We start from the raw sequence: 12,057 nt of genomic DNA on the forward strand, positions 1-12,057 counted from the left end.
TTATTCAGTATCATTAGAAAGTATCTCTCCAAGTAGCATGTTAAACTCAACAAAGTGAATCCTTTTAGTTCAGGAGCTGAGTATTATTTCTGCTTTTAGCCAGCAGTGGTGATAGCTGTTTTTACATAATCAGTCTACAGTGATGGGGTAAGCTGTTTTCTGTACAAGTAGATATCTTTATGTATCAATATTGTTTGGGTATTTTTATAACAATGCTAGGCTTCTGTAAGACTTTCCCTCTGAATGACTGAGTTTTTGCTGCTTTTTCAGAGAATAATTACAACCACAGGTTGAATGACTCTGCCCCAGATATATTGCCACAAATCCCAAACCCTAGCTTTGTTTTTTATTGTAGGGTTTTCGTTTCATTGTTCAGGATATTCTGTCCAGCCTCATCACAGTTGTGGCCTTGGGGAGGTAATAGGCTTTATGATTGTGTGAGGAATGTGAGAGCAACAGATTGGGCAGTTTACACAAAATGTCTAGCATGGTGATTTTTCCACTCAAGGTTGTTGCTGTACAAACCTCTGGAGTATATTCATACACCCATATTAAAAACAGGATCTTTCTTTTCAGATATTTTGTTGTATTCTCTCTGTAGCTTTTATATAAATTCAGCTGCAGCTAAAATAATGTCCTTTAAAAAATGAAGGTCAGGCTCCCAGGAGGAGCTGCCCTTCAGCAGCACAGGGAGGTTTTTTTTACTAGTGTAAGGGTGATCATATAAACACAGTTGGACCCATCCTTCATTCAGCCAACATAACACAATGTGACCCCCATATTTTTTTTGTAGTGATGGTGAGCTGGGTGAATCTCCCCAGCCAGGAAGGAATTTTGTCATAGACAGAAATTGTGTATAGAGTGTAGGTGCTGAGGGAGGGGATGGAGGACAGTATCCAGATTCAATGTTCTCCAGTATAACTCCTCAGGGGTTGTGTATGTATTGTGATTAAGACTAGTTTGACCACAGCAATACACCCCTGATAGCCCTCCCATTCTCTGCTGCAAGGCAATGTTTGGGCCAGACGTCTCAGCAAAATGGGACAGCTGTAGACAGCTAATAGAGATGAACATACACGTCTCATGCATTAATATTCAAATATAATCTGCTGATTATATTTCAGTTTAGGATGATGCATTATTTATATTAGAAGTCCTTTTATAGTATCTTGTGAGTAAGGAAGTCACAGCTCGTGAGGTGCAGAAGATGAGCTCTGAGCTCTTCTTAGCAGTCTCTGTTGTGTTTTCATAGCATGTAGCACATGGGGCTGTGAGATCACTGAGCACCTGTAATTCCAGACAATATGAGACACAAGACTTAATCTCTGACAGATTTTCCACAGGACATGGAGAAATTCATTAACTCTGCCTTCTTTTCTGGAAACAGGAAGGAATTGAAAATTCATGCTAAAAATATTAACAGAATAATTTTAAACCTCGGGAAGGGGCGGAAAGGTTATATTTGGGTTTAGTTTCTGGGAAGGACTAAGGACCAGAACAGCAGGATTCTAGACACATTTGATGCAGTTCTCCCTATTAAAATTTTGTCCCTGAAACTACAACATCCTGACATTTTTCCCCTAGTCTGAAGCACAAGAAAAGTTCCTTTTACCGAATTTGAGGATTTTAGCTGGCTGAATGAAATGATTCACTGTCAGCAAGAATATAAAGATGACGGTGGCTTTACTAAGCCCTTTTCTGCTGCTAAGGTGGCAGTTTTAGATTCCTTGTCATGACACATAAGTGAAAACAGCTTTGGAAAGAATGCACTGAAAGAGGCTGATCTAAGGTTTAAGTACCTTCAGAACCATATTTGCTAATCTGGAGTAATTGATTTTTCTCAGTCTTCATGTTCCTTTTAATTTAATTTATTTTCAGTGTGCAGTTTTTTAGAGAGGAGAGGTGAGGGGAGGAGGTGAAGTGAATTTTCATCTCTGGCACCATATTAACAAAGCAATTATTCCTAAACCAGCCTCCCTCCATGGAGCCACTGAATTGCCTGGGAGCAGTAGGATGCTGCCCCATTGTGAGGATGGTGTGGGACAGAAAAGTGGCATATAGGGGTGCCTGGGAGCTTCACAGGGGTTTGCTAAAAAGAAAGCAAGGCCAAAAAGAATGCAGTACCATGCATTTGCTTCAGATGGGTGCAGACTCACGTGCACCTTTCCCTTCTAGTCTGTCCCAAGCCTGCTTTTTGCTATATGGGCCTCCTTCCCTGCTTCCCAGACAGCTGAAGCTCTCATCCAGCTCCATTAAACAGTGCCTATTTTTTCATCCCATGTGCTCTCAGGACACTAACAGCAGGCACAGCAGTGGGACTAGTCATTCTTTGTACTCCATCCTTGTGTCCGGAGTCACATCAGCTGCTGGGACTAGGCTGCTCCTGGGACACAGCCAGCTTGGGGGTAAATGGCATCTCTGGGCAATCATTGCGCAGGATGGGCAGAACAAGACAATTTTAAAAATTAAAAAACAGCTGTTTAGCTAAATTGGACTGTAGTTTTACAGTTATGTCAAAAGAAAATGTCTCTGGTACCCCTTCATACTCCAGCAAATTCATAGCTTTCCTTCAGAGAGTTCAAGACCATTTGATAAACTGCAGCCTGTGTACTGCAGACACAGGAGAGCAAGTGAGTGGAGTTGGAGCTGGGAAAAGTGAGGCAATATTAATATCACCTCTGTATCTTGCAGATGCTATCTGCACATGAATAATATCCATTAGCATGGAGTATTCATGATCACCTTTGCTTTTGTGCATGTTAAATTCATCATTCACATGTACAGGAAGAGCAAAACTAAGCATAAATATTCAGCCTGCAAATAAGCAGGGATTATGTAAGAAACTCTTGTGTTATTCTTTCCTCTGTTTTTATATTCCTGCTACATGCTTCCTAGAAAGTCTGAGAATTCATTCTTCTTAATGCACTTCCTGCTAGAATTAAAATATGTCAAGATTGTTTGTTTTTTTTTTCTGGCAGGGAAGTACCTTAAGACCACAACACCATAGTATATCATATATAAAGGTTTACAGGCATGTGTCTTAAAAAACTCCATCACTTCCAACAAACCCTGCAAGACCAGTTTCCTCTCCAATGAAAATTTACAAGCAAATCCAAACAAACTAATCTTTCTCTGCATATGAATGCTCAGAGAAAACTTTATTTAACTTACTACAACTACAGTATAAAGTGGCACTGAACTGAAGAAGATCTCTTTCAATATTATCTGCTATATATCAATTAACTAAGGGAGTCTGAATCTCATTACTGAATGGGCAGCCTTTGTAATCATTGTTCACTAAATACAGATTAAATGTTTTGAAGACAGTAATCATCCTTCCTACTCTTACCTTTACAGGGGTGCCACTGTGTTTTGCATTTTAACATGTCAGGCATGTTAAATGCCTACTATTCAAGGACAGCTATTTATTTAGTCAGTCTTAATTCTTAGGTCATTGCTGCTGTATCACAGCATTTTATAGAAGTATGGCTTAATGATGTGGCCTTCCTTTTTCTTTTTTGTGCTTCAGTACATAGGTGCTGGATATCGGTTTTAGGGTAGACTCTCTGGGTTTACTATAAGAAGAATATTTAGCACTATATGTCCCATTTGCATCTGAGGCTTGCTCTCATCCCAGTTATGTTAGAAAATCAGTCCTGGAGATGAAGGTTTGTGACAGAGAAACCTGAGTTTCTCATAGCCAAGAGATTTCCTGCTGGACTATGCTTGGTTGGGGACAGGGCAGTGGAGAGAGTCTCACTGCACTGCAAGGAACAGGAGCCAGCAGAGCAGCCTGTGGGAGATGGTGGTCTGGACACAGGGCAGCTGACTGCCACATCAGAGAATCACAGAATTGCATAATGGATTGGGTTGGAAGGGACCATAGTGAGACATCTGGTCCAGCCTCTCATCATTCTAAAACACATGGCACAGGATTGTGTCCACACAGATCCTGAGTACCTCCAGTGGGGAAGACTCCACAATCTCTGGACAGACTGTTCCAGTGCTCAGCCACCCACACAGTAAAAAGTCCTTCCTCACATTCAGGTGGAACGTCCTCTGCATTATTTTCTGCCTGTTGCCTCTTGTCTTTTTGCTTGGCACCACTGAGAAGAGCCTGGGTCCATCCTCTTGGCACCTTCCCTTTCAGATACTCACAAACCTTGGTGAGGTCCCCTCTCACCTGTCTTTACTCAAGCCTGAACAGGCTGAGTTCCTTCAGCCTTTCCTTGTCAGAGAGGTGCTCCAGTCCCTTCATCATCTTCTTTACCCTCCACTGGGCCCACACCGGGAGGTCTATGTCCTGAGGATCCCAGAACTGGACACAACTCTTCAGATGTGACTTCACCAGGGCTGAGCAGAGGAACAGGATCACCTCCCTCAACCTGCTGCCCATGCACTTCCTAATGCACCCCAGGACAACTTTTGGCCTTCTTGGCCACCCACTGCTGGCTCATGGACACCACCTGTGGTCCTCCAGGAGCCCCAGGTCCTTCTCTGCAGAGCTGCTTCCCAGCAGGTCAGCCCTCAGACTGTGCTGTGCCTGGGGCTGTTCCTCCCCAGGGGCAGGACCCTGCATTGTCTTTGCTGAACTTCAGACAGTTCTTCTCTGCCCCTCTTCCCAGCCTGTTGAGGTCCTTCTGAAGAGCTGCACAGCCCTCTGGAGTACTGGCCACTCCTGCCAGCTTTGTGTCATCAGCAAACTTGCTGAGCAGGCACTCTGTGGCACACTGTGACAATCACAGGTCATTGATGAATAACTTAACTACTGTGACCAGTATTGAACCTTGGGGGACACCTCTAGTGACAGAGTTCCAACTAGATCCCATGCCAATAGTTACAAACTCCATCCCAGTTGTGAAAAGTGTGCAGCTACTTCTGCAGAAATAATAGTTTTGCCACAGCTGGTATAATCAAATTCTATTAGCTTTTTCAAAAGGACTTCCCAGCTAATCAACAAATTAGGAATGCAGCCAAGAGCTCTGATCAAAGATGAGGGCAGTACCATTAAAGAAAAAAGGCATGGAAAGGGTCTTTTTCCTAACTGAGCCTATTTCCTGAAGTAATGGATGGGAGAATTATGTAAAGCACTTCACAAATTGGTCCAGAATATAGCAGCTTGGTTCTTCCCACAAACTGGACTTTACAAGTCCTATCATACTAAAAAATTTATATTCTAATGCTGGTTTAGATTCCTGTTCATGCAAAGAAAATGCAATGTGTTTGATACCTTTCACTTCCTTCTCAGAAATCACATCACAGTGTAACTGTGCACAGTTAACCTCTAGAGCACAGAGGTTTTTCTTCCCATGTCATTTGTAACCAAAAAACTCCTATGTAATAAATTCTCTCTGTTACTTTTTGCTCTCTAACTGGCACCCTGTTTCCTTCTGCCAGACCACCAAAGTCTTCAGCTTTTTCTATGCTATATTCTGAGCCTGTGTTCGCAATGCCCCTCAACCTCATACGAGCAATAAAATACATTGGCACACCTTAGCTTTTTGTCTCAAGGTCATTAGTGAAAATAAGACTGGTCCCCAAATCTCATTCTTCCTCCTGTCAAAAGTCATGGTCTATGTGACTTAAAATTTTAAAGAGGAAAATTATGATGTCTTTGGTGAGGGAGATTGGTCCATCCAACCTATGAGCATATATCATTTTCCAGGCCAGTTAGATGAGAAACCTTGTTTTCACACAGAAGTTCCAACTATGACATCTATTCCTTGTCTCTCTCAGTCTTGGCATGCTGAACCCATGAAGAAAAGAGGAGACTGGCCACAGCACACCAGGCAAATCTTGTAAATCTCAGTGTGCCTTCTTGTTCCAGAGCTGTAAATGAATATAATCATGCTTGTTCATGTGCATAAATGTGCTAGAGAAAAATAAGTGAAGCACTCTGGATTACACAGGATACTTTTCACTGGCCAATGGATTCCAGTGTTTGTATCTGAAATTGCAGTGGATAAGGAACTGTTTGTCCTACTAGTGTCCACACTTTCTTCTTAAGCTTTTTGAAGAGTAAGCTTTTTTTTTTTTTTAAATCATAGATAGAGGTCCATGACCTTGTGCAGTTTCAAGTTTCTGCTTGTAAATTGATATTTTTCAGATTGCATGCATGTAACTGCAGTATGCTGTAAGAACATAATATAAGAGGGGAAAAAAAAACGTGCTTTTTGTAGACTCAGGATTAATAATATGCACTCCCCACTCAACCAACTTCAAGATATGGAGACATCCATTAATAAATTGATTTGTAATCTAAAGGAATTATTTCAAATGATGAGTGTCAAGAGGTTTTGTTTAACACAGACAATAAATACCACAGGGGTGTTATGAGTTTATTCAAGCCTTGGAAACAGTATCTCACAGCTGTTGTCCCACCAGGAATACCTACATTCCATGAAACATCTAACACACAGCATATTTAAAGAACATCCTGGCTTCATTATATAATAAAGTCTGATTTTATTTTTTCTTTTTAATTTTCTTTTAATTTAATAAAGAAATTTTAATTTCTTCTATAAATGCAGAAATGTGTCTCATATCAAATCAAGGGTTTCCCGTAGGTCTGGGCTGGAGTTCTTGTATAGTGGGTGTAAATATCTCCCAATTTTTTCTGAAAAGCTGTCTCTTATTGACTTCTCTGTGCACTTTTCTGAGATTCTATCCCAGCACAAGCTAGCCAAGGTCAGACAAGGTCAACTGTTGAAGGAACAGCCTTTAAGGTAAATTTGCCCAGTAGAGAAAGCAGTACTGGTAATTCTAGATGGGACAGACCTTTTTTGACATGGTACTGATAGAGCAAGTGAATCAGGGCAGTGAGAAAAGTCAATGAACTTAGAAGACTCAAAATACTTGGAAAACAAGGGAGGTTTAATCAGTTGTGGTAATAAAAATGCCCTGGGTGTGTAGGGGGGGCAGTGATGATTTAGTGTGAGCAATTACATTCTTCCTGCCCCATGATCCTAGCAGTGCTGCACAGCTCATAACCACTCATGAGTCACTACCTCCATTCTAGTGCATTTGCTTTTCCAGTAAAGCTCCCAGGTCTGTCCTGAAACTGCTGTGTAGTAATGCAGAGAACTATGAGCACAATTGCCACATACCACATCTGCAGCAATGCCCCAGCAACAGATAACGTGTTCTCTGCATGTTCCCTCCAGCCTGTCAGCACTCACATACCATTTGTGCTGGTATGGGGTGAAAAGTAATAACAAAATGTGGGATGTTATATGAAACATATTAGCCCTTTTATGTTGAAAGTCTAATACAGTACGTATTTTAAATTATAAAACCATTCCATCATGTGTATACAGTCTCTCTTTCTCTCTACTTCTGTTGTTGCTGCTATTCAGTTTAGTCTAAATCATGAAAATCTGAAATCATATTCTTGTTTACTGCTGCCTTCTCCTCTCCCCCCCATTTTTTTCTCTAAGCTGCTTGAAAACACTCAGTTACCCAGCCCTGGAGGTGAAACTACTCAGAGAACTTCAAGGTTATGAAATGCAAAAGCTTGGCTTTTATTTGTTTCACAGTCAGCGAAGGCAGTGCGCAGGATGAAAACCTCTGTTGTGCAGCTCTGCTAACACATAAAGGAAGCTTTAATTGAGTTTAAAATGCAAGAGTATTTTTACATAATTAGGAAAAACAAAAACCCCCACAACAATGTTGAACAAATAATGGTGGATTTTACATAAATACAGTAGATTTTTTTTTTAAATAAAAAAAAGGCAAAGAAAGCACTTAATGGCCAAAGCAGATTAAAAACATTCAGGGTGTTAGTGCTATGTTTGATAGAAAAGCAAAACCATTGGTGAGAATTAAGTACTCACTGCAGAGAGGGAGAAACATTTGAAGTTATCAAAGAGAAAAGTCTTGATGTCAAAAAGAAAGAGGAATCTCAGTATAAAGGATGGTTAAAGCTTTTGCTGTGGAATGATCTGAATTTTGAAAAGTCACCCAAAAGAGGTAGAGAACAAACTAGGAAGTTCAAGAACTAATAGCTGAGCAAAAAAAAAAAAATAAAAATAATATTAATGATAATAAAAAGGAATATTTGATAGGATCTGAGCCACAGATAGAAATTTTTGGGGGAGCTGAGCTTAGAGATCTGAGGTGCTTTGTCTTGAATTGCTTGTTAAGTCATTAGGACTCCCACTTTCCTTTATAAGGGAAACTTGTAGCAGTCAGCTCAGACATTGCAGAAGAAATTAAAATAAAAACTCATTTTTTCCCTTTGCCTGGGTTGTGCCTGGAAAACAATACATATTTATGTGTGCAGAGTTGTCAACACGTTACACAGCACTTGTAAGTGCTATCCATATTCAGCGATATGGTTGCACAATTATAAAGCACACGTGCTTGCCTCTCTCTTGGAGCTGTACAATAGGAAGCTGTTTGAAATACTTCCACAGCTATTGCACCCAAGTGCATTTTTATGCAGCCCTCTTTGTCAGCAATTTGTCCTTGTACTCTAATAGTGACAACAATTAGGTGCACTGAGGTGTGCCAGAAGTTAAACACCTCCAGAGAAACTGGGGATGGAGTCAAAGCCTGTGGGGCCTGATCCCCACAAAACACCTACAAGGTGACCTTGGTTTCTGTGGGGAGGGCTGGGGGCGCTCAGCTCTCGGAAGGCTGGGAAAACATCAGGCAGTTTCAATGCCCACAGGCAATCCTGTGGCAGACTTATTACTGGTAATTGCCACCTTACACCCCAGCTTCCCCGAGTGACACTTCTTTTGGTCCCCAGGCGTGAGCTGCCTCTGCTGGAGCTGCGGGAGCTGCTGGCAGCACAAACTGCTCCTGGGGAGCACAGCCCTCCTCCAGAGGCAGCTGCCAGGGTCTCCCATGGCACAGGTAGTATATGATAAAGACCTGTTTGGGGCAGATGTTCCAGCTGTTACCCTTAGACCTGGGTGCCAAACCTGAGCTGCCCCAGATAGCTGAGTGTGGTTCTGGGCGTAGTAAAAATCAAAGCACAAACTGCTGTGACAACGAAACTTATGACAGGGATGATATAAAATGGCTGCCAGCAATTGCAGAGGATTGGACTGGAGCCAGGATACATTAAAATATTTGTAATAGCTGCAGAAAAAAAAGCAAACTGACTTCCAGAGGATGGAAAGGGGCCGTGTATTTATGTTTGTGTATGTTGTGGTATACGTGTGGGTTCATTTTTAGTGAAATCATGTACTTCCATCATTTCCTTGATGGCTTGATTTTGGGAGGATTTCCTGATAATTTGTGCCAAATGAAATTTCCTTTAGTTATCTCCCTGCTGTATCTTCTGATAACTTGCCCTGTTTTCTAGCTCCAGTCATGGCTGATGAAACTAGATTAAGCTTCCAAAATTGCATTGCAGTGAATCAAAGCTAGAGAAAATAGCAAGGAAGAATTAAATATTGTCCCTGTGCTGTGCTTCAGCCCAGCTGAATCCAAATCACCGAAGAAGCAGAGTTCTCAGAAAGCCATTCTTAGGCTGGGCAGGGGAAATGCCATCTTCCCAACAGGTAGTGGTTTTGGTCAGAGTGGAAATAAGAAATCTATTTTGAGGCAGTCTGTTTTCCTTACATTCCCAAACAGACAGAAGAGGGAAGCTTTGAAAAGTGCTGGAAAGTCTCATGCATGACTGCCAGCCCAGAAATGCTTGGGAGAGGAGCCACACTTGAGCCATTCTATGGGAAATACAGAAAAATGTCATGGAGGTGAAGAAAAGAGCTCAGACTTCACCTAGTTAATTCTAACCAGATTTGGATTGTGTTTATGTCTAGCAAGGAAATTAGTTTCTTTACATTAAACCACTGGGCTGGTTGCTGATTCAGAAAACAGTGACGTGGCTAAACCTCTCCGTCCATATGGTCGTACACAATGCCTTGTAGAGACATGCTAATGAGCTCTAGGGGAATTAATTCAATCACCAGAAGCAACATTCCCACCTCGGGACTATTCTCCTCAGAGCAGCCAGTCTTCCTGGCAAAAAAGGTCTTTTCCTTCTGCTGTTTGGTGCAGGCTCAGAGCATGCCCAAGACATCCCTTTATTATTGCCTCAGGCTGCAACACAATCCTGAACTTCCTGTGTGGATTGCTGTAGGGAAATAAGTTTTTCTGTCCATGCTCTTACCCAAAAAACTCCTAGGCAGAAATAGGAGTGATGGGAAGCTGTACTTCCTCTGGAAAGCCATGGCATAACTTTGCCTACAGGTTGGTGCTTGGTGCCAGCCCAGTCTGGTGTGACCATCAAACAGCTGTCTGCAGACAACGGGGAGCTTAAGGTTACTGAACTGGTGTTAACGCCCATTGTCAGTGCTATTTTTGGATCCTGTCCATGTGGCTATTATTGGCTTAAGGATTTAGATTAAGCACTTTAAAATACCTTAGGGAAACAGTGGAAAGAGGTTAGCAGACAAATCAATTGCTGCAGGGGATTCAAAATCTTTACTTCTGGTGGCTCTTAAGAGCAGGCTGCACAAATGCCTTTCAAGGGAGTTTAGGTGTAGTGGCTTCAGTCTAGATGACCTCTTGAGATGCCTCAGCATGTAAGTCATTAGCAAACACATTTCTTTGGAAGAACTGCAGCTGACTTGGGCTAAGCCAGCACAGTCAGGGCCTAAGCAATAAGCTGGTTACATCTGTCAGTCTGAAAACTCCTCACAGGTAGACAGAGAGGCTGTCAGGCATTTCTTGCCTGCTCCAGGCAAGAACCTCCCCTCAGAGCACCAGTGTGGGCATGAGGAAATGGCAGAGTCAAGGGCTTTGAGGAGGATTATCCCAACTTTGCTTCAGCTCCCTAGACAGCTTTGTCTGAGCAGGAAAGTTCCCCCACATGTTCTGAAAGGTTTAAAAATGGTCTTTCTCCCTCTGATGAAAGTTAACTGCTGTGCAGTGGTATCATGTGAGGGATGTCTGAGGTATCTCGTCCTATCTGGGCTGTCTTTGGTCTGTGGTTTTAGACTTTGGTCTAAGTTTAGACAGGATGATGCCCAGCAACTATCTGAAGCCTTAAACTCCATTTTCTCTAAGTTTTACACTCCTATCAGGAAATAAATCCCTCTTTGATTGGGGGTAGAATTGAAAAGCTGGCAGGTCACTGTCTTCATTGCTGTGTCTGCAGATACAAATTCACTCAGTTACTGCGTAACTGTGAGTGACACAGAGGGCATCACAGGCCAGAGCCCAGTTCAAAAGTGAAAGAATCACATAACTCATGGTAACTGTGACAATAGGCACGATCTCACTGCTGATATGCTCAGAGAAGATAGAGGCAACAGAGTGGCAAATACTTGCTTTATCTTGGCTGCAATACTGATAAGGCCTTCCTATAGCTCCTTTCCTACATAACTGCATCATTCACTCAATACTGACTGCTGTTTAGCTAACATCACTCTTTCTGCTTTTTCTAATGAAGGAAAACATTTTTGCTTTCATTTTCTTATGACCAACACAGTTAACAAGCCCCTTCGACTGCAGTAAATCCTCTTTCTGGTTTGTGGGGTATCTAGTACAGCTCTTGGCAGTGACAGCAGCAGCAGTGCTTCTCCATATGGCCAAGCCTTTCCTGCCACCTGTACTGTAGGAGAGCATTTGTCTGACATAGCATCCTGGTGAGCTTTCAGCAAAAATGCAGTCACATCACACTGTGTCCAGGTTTGGTTTGGCTCACTAAGAACCAGCTGTTTCCATACAGTTTCTCTTCATCCAGAGCCAGACTGGACTTCATAAAAGTGATCTTGGTGAAAGCAATAAAAAACGCTTAATAAAATGTTTTGTGAGTATCTCATCTACTCCCAATTAACTACCAGGTAAGAGGATCCTTAGACCTATTCAGTTACAGTTTCCTATTGTCCCATGACATAAGTTACAGATTATTTATGTACATTTGTTGTTTTATTGAGTGTATTTGATGTATTTCTAGAAAAGAGCAGATAGCAAAGTCTTCCTTTGAGCTTTCCTGCAATTCCAGTTTATTCACAATTGGGATTCTGGTCCATACTTAGCTCAAAGCTCTTCAGCTATGAAATGTTCTTAGATCAGTTGGGCACCTTAGCAATTGTTATC

Source organism: Cyanistes caeruleus, chromosome 2 (assembly GCF_971803275.1).
Source record: "Cyanistes caeruleus chromosome 2, bCyaCae1.hap1.1, whole genome shotgun sequence".
Classification (NCBI taxonomy): Eukaryota; Metazoa; Chordata; class Aves; order Passeriformes; family Paridae; genus Cyanistes; species Cyanistes caeruleus.